The sequence below is a fragment of the Schistocerca nitens genome, chromosome 8, assembly GCF_023898315.1.
Source record: "Schistocerca nitens isolate TAMUIC-IGC-003100 chromosome 8, iqSchNite1.1, whole genome shotgun sequence".
Taxonomy (NCBI): domain Eukaryota; kingdom Metazoa; phylum Arthropoda; class Insecta; order Orthoptera; family Acrididae; genus Schistocerca; species Schistocerca nitens.
The window spans coordinates 82,274,796-82,290,976 of record NC_064621.1 but is presented as its reverse complement, the minus strand read 5'-3'; the positions used below and the strand labels follow the sequence as shown (position 1 = coordinate 82,290,976).

Below are 16,181 nucleotides of genomic sequence, written 5' to 3'. Positions count from 1 at the left end.
ATAGACACAGGCAACAGAGCATGCACAATGTCGGCACTAGTACAGTGTATATCCACCTTTCGCAGCAATGCAGGCTGCTATTCTCCCATGGAGACGATCCTAGAGATGCTGGATGTAGTCCTGTGGAACGGCTTGCCATGCCATTTCCACCTGGCGCCTCAGTTGGACCAGCGTTCGTGCTGGACGTGCAGACCGCGTGAGACGACGCTTCATCCAGTCCCAAACGTGCTCAATGGGGGACAGATCCGGAGATCTTGCTGGCCAGGGTAGTTGACTTACACCTTCTAGAGCACGTTGGGTGGCACGGGATACATGCGGACGTGCATTGTCCTGTTGGAACAGCAAGTTCCCTTGCCGGTCTAGGAATGGTAGAACGATGGGTTCGATGACGGTTTGGATGTACCGTGCACTATTCAGTGTCCCCTCGACGATCACCAGTGGTGTACAGCCAGTGTAGGAGATCGCTCCCCACACCATGATGCCGGGTGTTGGCCCTGTGTGCCTCGGTCGTATGCAGTCCTGATTGTGGCGCTCACCTGCACGGCGCCAAACACGCATACGACCATCATTGGCACCAAGGCAGAAGCGACTCTCATCGCTGAAGACGACACGTCTCCATTCGTCCCTCCATTCACGCCTGTCGCGACACCACTGGAGGCGGGCTGCACGATGTTGGGGCGTGACCGGAAGACGGCCTAACGGTGTGCGGGACCGTAGCCCAGCTTCATGGAGACGGTTGCGAATGGTCCTCGCCGATACCCCAGGAGCAACAGTGTCCCTAATTTGCTGGGAAGTGGCGGTGCGGTCCCCTACGGCACTGCGTAGGATCCTACGGTCTTGGCGTGCATCCGTGCGTCGCTGCGGCCCGGTCCCAGGTCGACGGGCACGTGCACCTTCCGCCGACCACTGGCGACAACATCGATGTACTGTGGAGACCTCACGCCCCACGTGTTGAGCAATTCGGCGGTACGTCCACCCGGCCTCCCGCATGCCCACTATACGCCCTCGCTCAAAGTCCGTCAACTGCACATACGGTTCACGTCCACGCTGTCGCGGCATGCTACCAGTGTTAAAGACTGCGATGGAGCTCCGTATGCCACGGCAAACTGGCTGACACTGACGGCGGCGGTGCACAAATGCTGCGCAGCTAGCGCCATTCGACGGCCAACACCGCGGTTCCTGGTGTGTCCGCTGTGCCGTGCGTGTGATCATTGCTTGTACAGCCCTCTCGCAGTGTCCGGAGCAAGTATGGTGGGTCTGACACACCGGTGTCAATGTGTTCTTTTTTCCATTTCCAGGAGTGTATTTAGGTGTTCCTTTTTCCCACGCGCCATTCGAGAGTGGAATGGTAGAGAAGTAGTATGAAGATGGTTCGATGAACCCTCTGCCAGGCACTTAAGTGTGAATTGCAGAGTAATCTTGTAGATGTAAATGTAGATGTAGAAAATCCATGGGTCATCTAACACTGGTGTCAGATCACTGATATCACTTTCTTAGACCAACATCTGAACCTAAAGCCTATGGTACGGTGAGTCCAAAAAGATGTAAATTTATATGTAGACAATCCATGGCTCATCTAACACTGGTGTCAGATCAATGATATCATCTTCTTAGACCAATGTCGGAACCTAAAGCCTATGGCACGATGAGTCCAAAAATTTTTGATTGTATTTTGGTCATGGAGAAAAGGTTTGACGCTCATGTATTTTGCAAAGTAGGTTTTACTGAGAGTAGATAACCAGTGGATTTGTCTCGTTTTAGGGATAATGAAGTCACGACTGTTTAGTGCCTGTTAGATGTGCACAGTTTAAATTTCAGAGCCACTCAGCGCCATGTACAGAATCACTTCCAGTAAAATGTTATACGTGCGATCTTTGGGGACATACTGCTATGCAATGCCAGGAGTCGAGATGGCTCATCATAAGAATTATTTTAATGTATTTTGTTTTCTTATCTTGTGAGTGTTAATTCTCAAAATGAAAGTTGTTACAGGCCAGGTTCGACAGGACCAGATATCAATGTGTGTCAGAGCCAGAACCAGTATGCATATTGTTAGAAAAGGTAGCACTACTGACAACGGTTAATACAGAACTGTGTGGGTTGGTGCAAGCGTGATCGTCACAAAGGGCTGTAGATTTGTCTGTAACGAGTTTAACTGCTCCTTTTTCTGATAATACAACCGAGGATGCGCAGTTCTTTATGGGAGACCTTCTAAATCTGGCTGAGATGGAGTTTGGTCTGATAAGGAAGTACTGAGTGTTGCAGAATTTAGTCGAACAGGGGGAAGCTAAGTCTTATGTAGGGTGTACAGAAGCTCTTAATAGAGCAACAATATTCGAGGAATCTGTAAAAGCGTTAATTCAGAGACATACTAAACGGCATAGCGCCACACACTACAGGGAACAATTAGGGGTAATAACTAAGAGAAATACGGAAACTTGGAACAATTTGCGGATAGGATGTACCTATGAATTAGGACAGCATGCTGCAGTCGATGAAATTATTTTCCAAGAAGATGAACTGATGGCGCTCAATGCTGTTTTAAGAGGGCTGCATGCAGGAATGTGAGGACATGTATGGACTGCAGGTCTGATGGATTTGCGCGCAGCAGTGCGATTAGCTATCAAGTGTGAGGAGATCGACTTGTCGACTGGAATGCAGGTAAACAATCAGTGTTTGCAGCTAGTCCAAAGTATTTCAGATATGGACAACTGGGGCATGTAAGGAGTGTCGCCAGCCACAAGGTAATGTGAATAAAGTAAGAGTAAATAATTTTATAAGCAGAGGATCGGGGAATAATAGGTGTTAAACACTAATGGGGATCCCGAGTCCTCCTACAGTCATTCGCAGTAAGATTTGGTGCTATGAAATCATATGCAGAGATGACTTGTGCAATATGAGGAATACTAGGAAAAAAGTGTTGCAGGATATTTCTGGACACAGTGACGCAACTGTCAGTCGCCAGTAGTGATCTGGTGAATCGTAAGCAATTGGTCCTGCCATCGTACAGATTGTGTGAAGTGGGGGATAAATATGTCATACAGTTAGGATCGGTGGACATAGACTCTTCCCTGGATACAGTTCAGTCTAAACAATGTGTAGAGAGTGTGCCACGCGTGACTGACGGCTACGAAATGATTCTAGGATTAGATTTCTTATATCAGCTTTATGTAATAATCGATCTTCGGCAACATAGGGTGGAGCTTGATGGAAAAGTGTTTCTGTTAGGTGAAGCCATTGCTAGTGTACCTATGTTACAAGGGGAGTCAGTCACGAAAGGTGAACTGATGAAGCTGCGAATGAACACACTAAGACTTTGTTCTCATGACTGTGTACCTGAGAGTACTGAAAAATCACTTTGGGTCACTGCTGAGAGTAGCTTGACGGTAGGAATTTTGTGTGTCGTGTAATCGTAAGAAGAGAATGAAGTATTAGATCACATGGGTTGCTTAGTTAAAATAGATATTGCCGGCCTGTGTGGCCGAGCGGTTCTAGGCGCTTCAGTCTGGAACCGCGCGACCGCTACGGTCGCAGGTTCGAATCAAGCCTCTGGCATGGATGTGTGTGTGTCCTTAGGTTACATAGGTTTAAGCAGTTCCAAGTTCTAGGGGACTGATGACCTCAGCTGTTAAGTCCCATAGTGCTCAGAGCCATTTGAACCATTTTTAAAATAGATATTATTGCACACATACAAGAAATAAAGAGTGAAAAGAAGGTACCCGTTTTTATGGATAATTTAACTTCGCGGGGTATAGGATTAACAAAGGGGTTGTTAATCGCTAGTATGGATACTGTGGAGGAACAATGGGACACGAGTGGTATCAGCCATGGACAATCGCCGGACGCCATTGAAACTGTAATACGAGAAAAAGTAAGATACCTGCAGGGAAGCAATAGGAAACGGATGAAAAAATTACTTTCCGAATTTAAGGATTTACTTTTTCTAAAACTGCCATTACCGGCTATGCATATTACCAAACAAAATGGTTCAAATGGCTCTGAGCGCTATGGGACTCAACATATTAGGTCATAAGTCCCCTAGAACTTAGAACTAATTAAACCTAACTAACCTAAGGACATCACACACACCCATGCCCGAGGCAGGATTCGAACCTGCGACCGTAGCAGTCCCGCGGTTCCGGACTGCAGCGCCAGAACCGCTAGACCACCGCGGCCGGCGCATATTACACAGCACCGCATTCCAATAGAAAACTACACAGGTTATCTAGGTATTTGTAGGCAATTTTGGAAGAATTTATTGATCAACCGCTGGAAGATAGAATTAGTGAAGAAAGGAGGGCAGAAATAGTCGCAGTGACAAAAAGAAAAGGGTCAATGAATGGAACATGGAAATATAGGGTGTTGTGATTACAGACATTTAAATGCGAAAACAGTCACATATGCCTGCCCGTTCCCAGAGATCACAGAAACGTTGGATCATTTAGAGCAATGCAAATATCTTGCAACGGTGTATTTGAAGAGTGGTTATCATCATATAGAGGTTGCGCCATAGGATTGACACATGACAGCGTTTCCGGCGCACTTGGGACACTACCAGTCAGAAGAATATCACCTGCTAAGTTTCAGTGGTTGTTGGACGGTCCTCAGAGGTTTATAACCACGTTAGTGCTTAGTGCATCTCGATGACATAATCGTCTATGGGAGTGATGTGGAACAGCTTATGCAGCTATTAATGGAAGTATTCCTAAGGTTAAAAGCAGTGAAGTAAACACTGAGTACAGAAAAGCGTAATTTTGTGATGAAAGAGGTAGCATACCTAGCTCGTATCATAAGTAAATGTGGGGTTAAGGCAGACTCAAGATTAATTAGAGATGTTCATGAATTCCCTGTGTCAGAATTTGTGAAGGAGCTGGACTCGTTCTTAGGAGTCGCGAAATGTTACAGCCTGTACATAAAAGGATTTGCAGATAGTGCCAGACCGTTGACGAAATTGTTAAAAAAATGATTTGTATGGTCAGCAGTGTGTTAGCATGCTTCTGAGGAGCTAAAAGAAGCATAGAGTCCGATATTGGTGTTTCCGAATTTTAATAGAGAACTTTTTTTGTGATGCGACGCACCAAACAATGCTGAGTCTCGTCACAAGAGGTGATAGGTGTTGAACATTCGGTAGCTTACACATCATGACAACTAAATTCTGCAAAAATAAATTATTCCACAATTGAGAAAGAGATGTTAAGTCTTATTCACGGAATCACATATTTCATATGTTATCTGTACAGTAAAAGGTTTAGACTAACAACAGATCATGTGGCATTAAAATGGTTGTTGGGGTTTGAATTTGATTTCAAAGTCATGCATAAACCAGGGAAGAAATATGGAAATGCTCATGGCTTAAGTAGAAAAGTAGAAGTATTACATATTCGGGGGGGGGGGGGGGGGTGAGCATAAGGAATGGCAAACTGCGTGACGAATGTGGGCAGTATTTTAAGCAGTCGTAATTATGATGCATGCGGACTGGATGCTATGCGGAGAAACCAGATTGGGACCACTGGTAGTGGTACCATTGAAATTATGGAATAGAGTGATACAAGAAGCTCATGATCACATTTAAGCGTGTCATGGACGTTGCAGATCTACCAAGAGAAGACTAACAGAAAGTTACTGATAGAGGTATAGGCAGACGGACGTGAATCAGCGTGTGCGGAATTGCATAGAGTGTGCACTGAGAGTGGGTTTGTATCGAGATAGAGTATCATTACAGTAGTTAGCTGAAGCATTAGCAACATTCGAGTTTGTGGGGATTGATGTTTTAGGTCCCTTCAATAAGACATCTGCAGGGAATAAGGAGGAGGAGGAGGAGGAGGAGGAGGAGGAGATTACTGTTTAACGTCCCGTCGACAACGAGGTCATTGGAGACGGAGCACAAGCTCGGTTTAGGGAAGGATGGAGAAGGAAATCGGCCGTGCCCTTTCTAAGGAACCATCCCGGCATTTGCCTGAAGCAATTTAGGGAAATCACGGAAAACCTAAATCAGGATGGCCGGACGCGGGATTGAACTGTCGTCCTCCAGAATGCGAGTTCAGTGTGCTAACCACTGCGCCACCTCGCTCGGTGCAGGGAATAAGTACATTCTCACAATCACAGATCATGTTTCAAGGTACTTAGAAAAGATCGCGATGCCAAACCAGCAGACAGAAAAAGTGGCACAATCACTTGTGAATAATTGGATACTGAAATTTGGAGTGCTTGAAACAATAGTAACAGCCCAGAGAACAAACTTCATGTCAGATCTATTCAAGGAATTGTATAAATTATTGAATGTGAAAAAAATTAAGGACGAGTCCTCTCCATCCATAAGAAAATGGGAGAGCTGAAACAGTGCATAAGACAATCGAGAAGATGCTTGGATAATACATAGACTCACATCACATCAACTGGAATGTCTACTTGGAGCATGTCATATCCTCCTACAACTCAAAACAGCATACGAATACCGCCATATGAAGTACTGTATGGTCGTCGTAAAATGCCATCACGTTCGACATATTGAAACTGAAGAAAGGAAGATTAGTGAGTCTCTCAAGGAATTTGCCAGAGTGAATGCAGGAATTTGGAAACGGCAAATACACCAGGTCTGGAGAAACAGGAAGAAGTGGGCCATATGGCAAGAATGCCAAAGTGTAAGGTTGGTTAGTGGGTGATACTATCAACTTCGTTTACGCCGAAGGAAAAGACAAAGAGTTTTTTTTTTTTGCAAAGTATCAGGGGCCATGCCAAGTGGTAGAGACTACGTCGCCAGGAAACGTCAACATTTAGTTGCCAACGAGAACGACATTTGTGCATATAGGGTGGTTGAAACCTTTTGGAAGGAGTCTTCAAGTTGTTGCAGAAATAGCAGATGTGAACCAGAAATAGAGAATGAGGAGAAAAGTATCATAAGATAAACAAGACGTTGTGAATGACACGGTAACGATGAACCTGTTTGGATTAAGGCCTAGGAGACAGTCATTTAATATATTTTTTGGTTAGGTGTAGATTCAGTCCGGAACCGCGCGACTGCTACCGTCGCAGGTTCGAATCCTGCCTCGGGCATGGATGTGTGTGATGTCCTTAGGTTAGTTAGGTTTAAGTAGTTCTAAGTTCTAGGGGACTGATGACCACAGATGTTAAGTCCCATAGTGCTCAGAGCCATTTGAACAATTTTTTTTTGTAGATTCAGTGTAATTGGTATGAGCACTTGCGAAACAGCAATGAATTTAAGGCGGAAGAAAGTAATAGGTATTGCTTCTGTAGGTGAGGTGCAGAGAAGGTGAGATGATACGGTTCATAGCACGAGTACTGATCGTCGACGGGTTGGAAGCGTTACGAAACCAGCACCTGGAAGCGGAAGTGCTGTTCACCAAGCAGTGATCATCCAGTGATCACCAGTCATCACTTGGTGATACGGGTGGTGTTCAACGCATGGGAGATGCGTAACGGCCGGCCACTGTGGCCGAGCGGTTCTAGGCGTTTCAGTCTGGAACCGTGCGACCGCTACGGTAGCAGGTTCGAATCCTGCCTCGGGAATGGATGTGTGTGATGTTCTTAGGTTAGTTAGGTTTAAGTAGTTCTAAGTTCTAGGGGACTGATAACCTCAGATGTTAAGCCCATAGTGCTCAGAGCCATTTGAACCATTTTGATGCGCAAAGAGGTCAGAAGATTAGAAGAAGCATTTGAAAAATACCGTCAGGAAACGGAAACGCATGGAATACTCAAACGAAGTGTCGGGGTTTGTGAGAGAGTACATGGAGCGCACGAGAAATTAAGGAGTGAGACGACCAGGTACTGGGAGTTATGCCACATACGCGAAGGAAGAGGGGTTGGATCGACGCTGGAGGTCGGCTTTTGAAAACAACATTTTGCGCTGCTAATGAGGAAGACATTCGAAGCGTGAACGACACTGTAGAGGAGGTTAAGCAGTGCGCAAAAACGAACAAAGCCGTGAGTGATTGGCGCACTAAGCAGATTGCAAGTTTAGATAAGGACTATTTAATAACAGAAGACTACTACGACAACTGATTGGAGAAGTAATGCGGTATGTCAGAGTTACAGAAGAGTCAGTTACTCAGAATATTGTGGAAGTACAAACCGAAGTAGAAGTCTTAGATTCAAAAGTAGTAATGACAAAATGGTTGCAGTCCGTAGACGATGGTGTGTAGAAAGCACGAGCGAAAGTAACATAAGTACAGGAGTCTGTTAGCAGGCTGTAACAGGTCAGCTAAGGGTAAACTTGTTGACAGATCAGTACTTAGAAGGTCTAAGGAAAGTACAGAACTACTGCCGGAGTTGAAACTTGCTGGCAGATTAAAACTGTGTGCCCGAACGAGACTCGAACTCGGGACCTTTGCCTTTCGCGGGCAACTGCCCCGTAGAGCACTTGCCCGCGAAAGGCAAAGGTCCCGAGTTCGAGTCTCGGTCGGGGACACAGTTTTAATCTGCCAGCAAGTTTCATATCAGCGCACACTCCGCTGCAGAGTGAAAATCTCTTTCTACTGCCGGAGTTGGTTTTAGAACACGAACACTGAAATTACCTAATGAAGCCACAGTATCAGTGAGAACTAATGGAGTGAAAGCTTACTTTACGGTTTCAATAGCAGTAGCAAGGCAACAACCACGTTATAATGCCACATAGTTCCTGTCAAGTGGGGGATATTGAGAATTTTGTAAGAGTAAAAACGTAGCGACTATTATTAATTGCAAAAGATAAGCGAAGATATGTAGAAATAGAGGACAGAAAGTCACAAAAATGCTACCGATGGGTAATAACAGTCTGTCCAAATATGGTACCGACAGCGGGGGGGGGGGGGGGGGCGGTAGAGAAATTGTTAATGGAACAAAAAAGGTAAGAGAATGCGATAAAGAAGTGATGGTGCCTGAATTGTATTTTCAGCACATCGAGGCGCATAGGTTGTACTCTGCCTCTGACGAGATGGTAGGGTAGTGACTAGCTGTTTCGAGCACCGGAAGCTTTACGTATGCAAAGTGGCTAGAATTAAAGGGGAGCGCTTTGTTATTAAATGGAACAGCGTGCGAGATAATGGGCCCTACCTTCCTTCTGCTCGCCGCAATTTGACCAATAAAACACCTGAATATTTCGCAAATTCATTTGTATTGGCCAGAGGAGCGCATCGAAGTGCTACAAGCCACAAACATAAACAGCTTAAATCAAACTCTAGGGCCGAAATTAATGCAGTCTGTAAACACGCTTCTGAACCAGGAGGAGGAACGAGTCTCCCTGGAAACCTTATTGCAACATGTAAACTTATATCGGGAAATTGTGTACCGGAAAGAGACAACATTGACAATTGCCATATCAACCATTTCAGCGGCACTTGTTCTGCTAAGCGTAGTCCTTGTTTTGGTACGTAGAAGACGAAGCGGAGGGCCGAGTTCAGACCCAGGCACTGTTCACATTTCGGTGGATTGGATATCCCGAGCATAAAAGCAGAAGAAGGAAGATGAACGCACAAGGCTATAATTTTATGTGTATGTTTCCTCGGAGTGCTTGGCGGCGATATGTCTGAATGAAATCTTCTCGGTTTTCAAGCCGCGTCAGTTCGAATAAAATTCTCGAGGTTTCGATCGACATCCCCGCCATCGTCGTCAGGAGTAAAACCCTTTACTGTTGGGGCTGGCACGGTCTTCCGCTTACGTAGCCCCGACTTCGACCTCTGGTGCTAAACGGAGAGCGCCGAAACGACGCGTACAGTGACTGGGCAGCTCATAGCAGCTCTGGGCCGCCGTGGACCGAGTGACGTCAGGTGGCGCGAGGGGCCTGTGCCACGTTTGTAACTGCCTCTCCCGCCTCCCTACAAGCATCAAGCATTCTTCGTTGCTTCCTTTCGACATCCAAAGCCCGCCCCCAGGCCCTACTGAGCGTGTACCCCTGGTCTCTCTTAGAATTTTGCTGTTCATTCCTATCTCAGACGCCTCCCTTATAACGGAATCTCAGTATGTTGACGCATGAGCCAACACTCTTGCGTTCTCAAACAGCATTTTGGATCTGTTTTGCAGACAATGCTCAACTATGGCCGACTTGTCATGCTCCCTTTGTCTAATGTATCACTTGTGCCCTGTACAAAGCCCTCCTACTAAGCGAATTGTCCGATCTATACAGATCCTGCCGCATTCGTATTGAACACCATACTCACTGGGCACTCGAAGAGCTTTAACAGGTGACGGCATATCCTGTATCGTAGGAGCGGGCCAGATCACTGGTCTCAGTCTATGTCTCTGCTGCACACGTCCTAACTTGCTCTGCTCATTGCCCCACAATATGGCAGGAAAGCAGCTGGCTTGGTCGTTTCAGCCGATTCGCAAGGCATCCTTCCTCAGTGGCATATGAAAGCGTTAGCGGTTTGAAAATGGTTCAAATGGCTCTGAGCACTATGGGACTTAACATCTGAGGTCATCAGTCCCCTAGACTTAGAACTACTCAAACCTAACCTAACGACATCATGCCGAGGCAGGATTCGAACCTGCGATCGTAGCAGCAGCGCGGTTCCGGACTGGAGCGCCTAGAACCGCTTGGCCACAACGACCGACAGCGTTAGCGTTGTCCCTCTTCATATTAACCATTCTCTCTGAACACGCTGACAAATGAAATTCACACTGTAGGTGGCCTTCGTCAGAAATAACTTAAGCTCTGTGTGTTAACGTGTTCAGGACTACTTTCTGCAGTACAGAGCAGTGAAAACTATTGGCATTCAAGTATCGATCAGTGTGCGTTGATTTCCTATACAATGAATGACCAAGCCGGCCGCCTACTTTCCACCCAAATAAAATATCAAAGAACGGTAGCAATCCATCCTTCTCCATCTCGATGGTTAATTTAATGTTGGAATGGACACCATTCATGTTTAGTTTCACCGTGAGGCAACGTCCGACGTACTTCAGGAAGCAAGACGGACGCAACGCCACCGAGTTCAGACTGCCTCAGACAGTGGTGAGCCCATCGCTGTGCCATCCGTCATCTCACAATTTTCGTCGGGGTACATGTCGTTAGAACAATACGGAACAATCTGACGATTCCAAGTGAAACTGTTGGGCCAAAAGATCCAACGTGTCTTATACGAGCACCCTTGTAAAAGGTGACAACGTCCAGACTAACCATTGCGTCGTTTCGGCCTACTTTCATCTTCTTGAGCGTTTCAACAAGTTTCTGCGACTTGACAACATCATATTTTTATCAAAACTAGACATGATTGTCTTAATGGGATTTCCGCGATCGTTCATTAAATGAAAATATGGCATTTCAGTCTTTTGATCGCTATTTTCTATTTTCAATTATCGGTTTCAGGCTAGCTGCCCATCTTCAAATCATATATTGCAGTTACAGAGTAACTTGTCACTACAGAACCATCGGTTCTGTAGTGAAACCGGTAACTGAAAATAAAAAATAGCGATCAAAAGACTGAAATGGCATATTTTCAACATCATATTTACAATTTCCCGGTTTTTGCGCTAACAATCCTGCAAGATTCTTCTTCTAATAATTTCCGGGTATGCAGCCGGTTCCTGTCGATACTCTGCCACGATATTTCGGCCCAGAGACGTCCGGCCATCAACAGGTGAGTACACAACTACTGAAGAGCCCAGGTGCAGTCGAGGTATTTATGCCGAGTCTCTCGCATGCGAAATGTACTGGCATCCTACAGCGCATGCGTCAGGTGTTTACATGCGTGGCATAGCCGAGTTGTACGTGCTGCCGTCGGTGCTGAAAGTAAAAGAACATCTAGTCATTGAGTATGATGACCGGACGTCTCTGGGCCGAAATATCGTGGCAGAATGTCGAAGGGATCCGGCTGCACACCCGGAAATTACTAGAAGAAGAAATACGCCCGGAAAATTTCTGAAGTCACAGCCTGCAAGATGTTTTGCCAGTCCTTAGGTGGGCGAGCTGTTTGCACTAATAACGGGGTTAAGAGGCACATTTTCCTTACGCACCTTCGGCAATCCATAAAGCCTAGGAGGTCTGGAGGCAAGAGGCAATCATTTCTTAATTCGTCTGGTAAACCAGAGTCTTTTAATAACTCCTCTGTCTTCCTGGCGATGATCTTTGTCGGACCACGGCGTAGTTTTTGGTACACATCTTCTAATAAACGTAGCATCTTGATGTGGTTGTCTTCAGTATTGAGGACGATAGTGGCATTTGTTTGTCAGCTGGTAAGTCAACCAAGTTCTCGTTCTGATGCATTAAGCGTAAGCCACGGCGTTCCTCCTGGCTAATATTAGATTTCGCCAGTATATGGGTGGCGGTTAGTCTGTCGGCCTCAGTTACGTCGTGAGAGAGATGCCGAATGCACAACTCTATTCCATTAATAATATATATATATATATATATATATATATATATATATATATATATATATATATATATATATATATGACGGTAGTATCCGTTCTCGAACGAACACATACCGTGGATGACCATGCAGCTTTGTTAGAAATGAAATGATAATTAAATAGACACCCTAGCTGCAAACAGGCGTTGATATACTTCACTGAGGACTTGTTGAAAATGTGTGCCCCGACCGGGACTCGAACATGTTCTCAGTGAAGTATATCAACGCCTGTTTGCAGCTAGGGTGTCTATTTAATTATCATTTCATTTCTAACAAAGCTGCATGGTCATCCACGGTATGTGTTCGTTCGAGAACGGATACTACCGTCATATATAGTTAAAATATGGCTTCCCGGCCATTGACCTTCTCGTGTGAACACACACGCTATGCCCGAACTCGTACGGGACTTGGTAGATTAATCTGCCACGAGTAATGAGTATGATGGGCAAACATCTATTAGGCGCACTACGAATGTAGTGGTGTGGACATGTTGGGAATGTGGATCTCACGGGGAGCGTGCAAGGGATAAGTCCCTGCAGACGCACTATACTCTGTGCCCTTGGTGGCTCAGATGGATAGAGCGTCTGCCATGTAAGCAGGAGATCCCGGGTTCGAGTCCCGGTCGGGGCACACATTTTCAACATGTCCTCAGTGAAGTATATCAACGCCTGTTTGCAGCTAGGGTGTCTATTTAATTATCATTCCATTAATAATATCTATAATTGGCAGACGTCCTGGGACTGGTGAAAAATTACGACCGTTACTCAGCGCTCACACAGAGCCGCCGTGCAGGTCTTGGTTGGAGAGATTAACAGCTGTTCTGTGGGCCTTATCATCCCCCACGTCAGTTCTTCTGTGAGTTAAACGGTCAAACTTGTTACAGTGCTTAGGCATTGTTTTGCATAAACTTGCACGGTGTTGTGTTGCCGTGGTTACGTCCACACACACCCAATCGAAAGGCGACAAGGTTGATGACAAAAGTTGAGGACAATCACATAGGTTCCTGGCATTTAATGAAACATTCAAGAAAATGAAAATAGGCCGAAACGACACTATTGTTAATCAGGACAGCGTGTCACTTTTTACGAGGAGCCAGTACACGACACGCTGGATCTTTTAGCCCAAAAATTTCCACCTGGAATCGTCAAATTGTTCGGTCATATTCTAAGAACAACGTAATTCTTGTGCCGCGGCGAATATTATGAAATGAAGGATTGCACAGCGATGGGCTCACGACTGTCTCCGGCAATCGCTAATTTCTTCATGAAGCGCTTTGAAGAGCAGGCTCCGTTACTCGGCGGCGCTGCGTCTGTCTTGCTTCCTGAAGTACTTCGATGACACCTTCATGTCAAGGATCAGTGTGAAAATACACTGCACTGCACTGTCCATCCCGACATTAACTTTACCATGGAGATGGATAAGGATGGCCAGCTACCATTCTTGGATGTTTCAGTTGATCGGAAGACAGCAGGTCATTCAGTGCTTAGGAAACCGACGCACAATGCTCGATACTTGAACGCTTGTACGCAAGACAGCGATCCTGAACACGTTAATATACAGAGATGAAGTTATTTCTGACGACGATCTCTTATAGTGTGAATTACAGCACTTGAGACACATGTTTAGACAGAAAGATTATATCAAGAATGACACTGCAAACGCTTTCAGGTGCCACTGAAGAAGGATGCCTTGTGACTCGGCTGAAGGGGCCAAGCCAGCTGCTTTCCTGTCAAATTGTGGGGAAGTGAGTAGCAAGTTAGGACGTGTGCTGCAGAGACATGCACTGAGGTCAGGGTTCCGATGCACCGCAAAGATCCGAGGTATGCTGCAACCTGTCAAAGTCGACATAGCTCTTCGAGTGCCCGGTGTGTATGGTGTCTGATGCGAATACGGCAGCATCGATGCAGGTGAGACACTTCGCGTAGTTGCAGAGCAATGTACCGAGCAAAGTGACGTATTAAACAAACGGAGCTCGACAGTTCGGCTGTAGCTGAGTATTGCCTGGGAAACAGACACAAAATCCTGTTTGAAAACACGATACTCTTCGTTCATGCACAACATACCGGGATTCTGTTACAAGAGTGGTTGCTGAGATTAGAATGAACAGCAACAGTTTTAGCACAGATCATGGGTACACACTCCGTAGCGCGTGGGAGCTGGCTTTATATATCGAATGGAAGGAACGACGAATGCTTGACCTTGTAAGGAGGTGGGAGCGGCAGTATGAATCGTGGCGCTGCCCCCTCGCTCCACCTGACGTCACTCGGTCCCTCGGCGGGCCGTTGCTGCTAGAAGCTGCCCAGTCACCGCATGCGTCCTTCCGGCGCTCTGTGTTTGGTACCAGAGGCCGCAGTCGGGGCTACATAAGCGGAAGACCGTGCCAGCCCCGACAGTAAAGGGTTTTACTCCTGACGATGATGGCGGAGATGACGATCGAAAACTCGAGAATTTTATTCGAACCGCCCAACTACCTTCTGTGCACGCGTCGTTTTGGCCCGCTCTCCTTCGTACCAGCAGAGGCTGCAATCGTGGCTGTATAAGCGGAAAATCGTGCCAGCCCCAGAAGTCAGAGGATTTACTCCTTACTACGATGGCAGCGATTGCCATCGAATGGTCAGGAATTTTATTTTAATTATTGAAAACCAAGAAGATTTTACTCATTTAATGGCAATTTAATTTTTTTAGTTTGTAAGACTGGCATAGAGAGCTAGAAGTTATTGCACAAGGATACAAGCAATGAAATAAGTTCCCTGGTGTTTGAGTTAAAGAGCAGGGTTAGTGACCCCGCATAAATGTGTAGCATTTAGGTTTGGGAAACCCATTGCTGTTGTTGTTGTTGTGCTCTTCAGTCCTGAGACTGGTGTGATGCAGCTCTCCATGCATACAGTAAAGCTGCATGCCCTCGGGAAATATTACGGCTGTAGTTTCGCCTTGCTTTCAGCCGTTCGCAGTACCACAACAGCAAGGCCGTTTTGGTTAGTGTTTCAAGGCCAGATCAGTCAATCATCCAGACTGTTGCCCCTGCAACTACTGAAAAGGCTGCTGCCCCTCTTCAGGAACCACACGTTTGTCTGGCCTCTCAATAGATACCCCTCCGTTGTGGTTGCACCTACGGTACGGCTATCTGTATCGTTGAGGCACGCAAGCCTCCCTACCAACGACAAGGTCCATGGTTCATGGGGGGGGGGGGGATGGTTATAATAAATATTACGATGCGAGATGGGTCAGAATGGGTTAAAAATGGTTCAAGTGGCTCTGAGCACTATGCGACTTAACTGCTGTGGTCATCAGTGCCCTAGAACTCAGAACTACTTAAACCTAACTAACCTAAGGACGTCACACACATCCATGCCCGAGACAGGATTCGAACCTGCGACCGTAGCTGTCGCGCGGTTCCGGACTGAAGCGCCTAGAACAGCTCGGCCAAGTCCCCAGGATCTCTTGTGTAAAGGATAGTCTAGTTTATTTGACCCATCGGAACAGGTCTTGCTAAAGAGAGCAGTGCAGAACTGTATTCGATTAAAAAGTGCGTCAGAATTGAAGTGAGTTGTAAAGCCACCAATAGGCAAGCAAGCGTGTTGTGTGTTGAGAAGCAAAACACGTCCGACAGCCGTCGCGAAGCGGAGCCAGCAGGGCACGGTTTAGAAACAGCTGATGCAGCAAATTGATGGGGGGATTGACCGAAGCCTTTCCTTACTTGTCACCACTGAAGTGTTAAGAGTCTGTACCTTAAGCCCTAAATGAACGTAGCCTTGAGCTTATAAGTACTGAGCCATTCATGGACTAAAACATTCGCATCCAGTGTCATAGCCTACACCACGAGCCTGTGACACCCGG

General features: G+C 46.2%; 1 protein-coding gene and 1 non-coding gene across 2 annotated transcripts in view; one reads left to right on the top strand and one right to left on the bottom strand.

Annotated features, from left to right (window-relative positions):
* Window positions 1–16,181, bottom strand: part of LOC126199397 (semaphorin-2A-like) — a 1,365,238-nt gene that overhangs the window by 103,067 nt on the left and 1,245,990 nt on the right. The gene's annotated exons all lie outside the window — the stretch shown is intronic.
* Trnat-ugu (transfer RNA threonine (anticodon UGU)) lies at window positions 12,900–12,974 on the top strand. The gene has a single exon. It is a non-coding gene; the product is annotated as a tRNA-Thr (tRNA).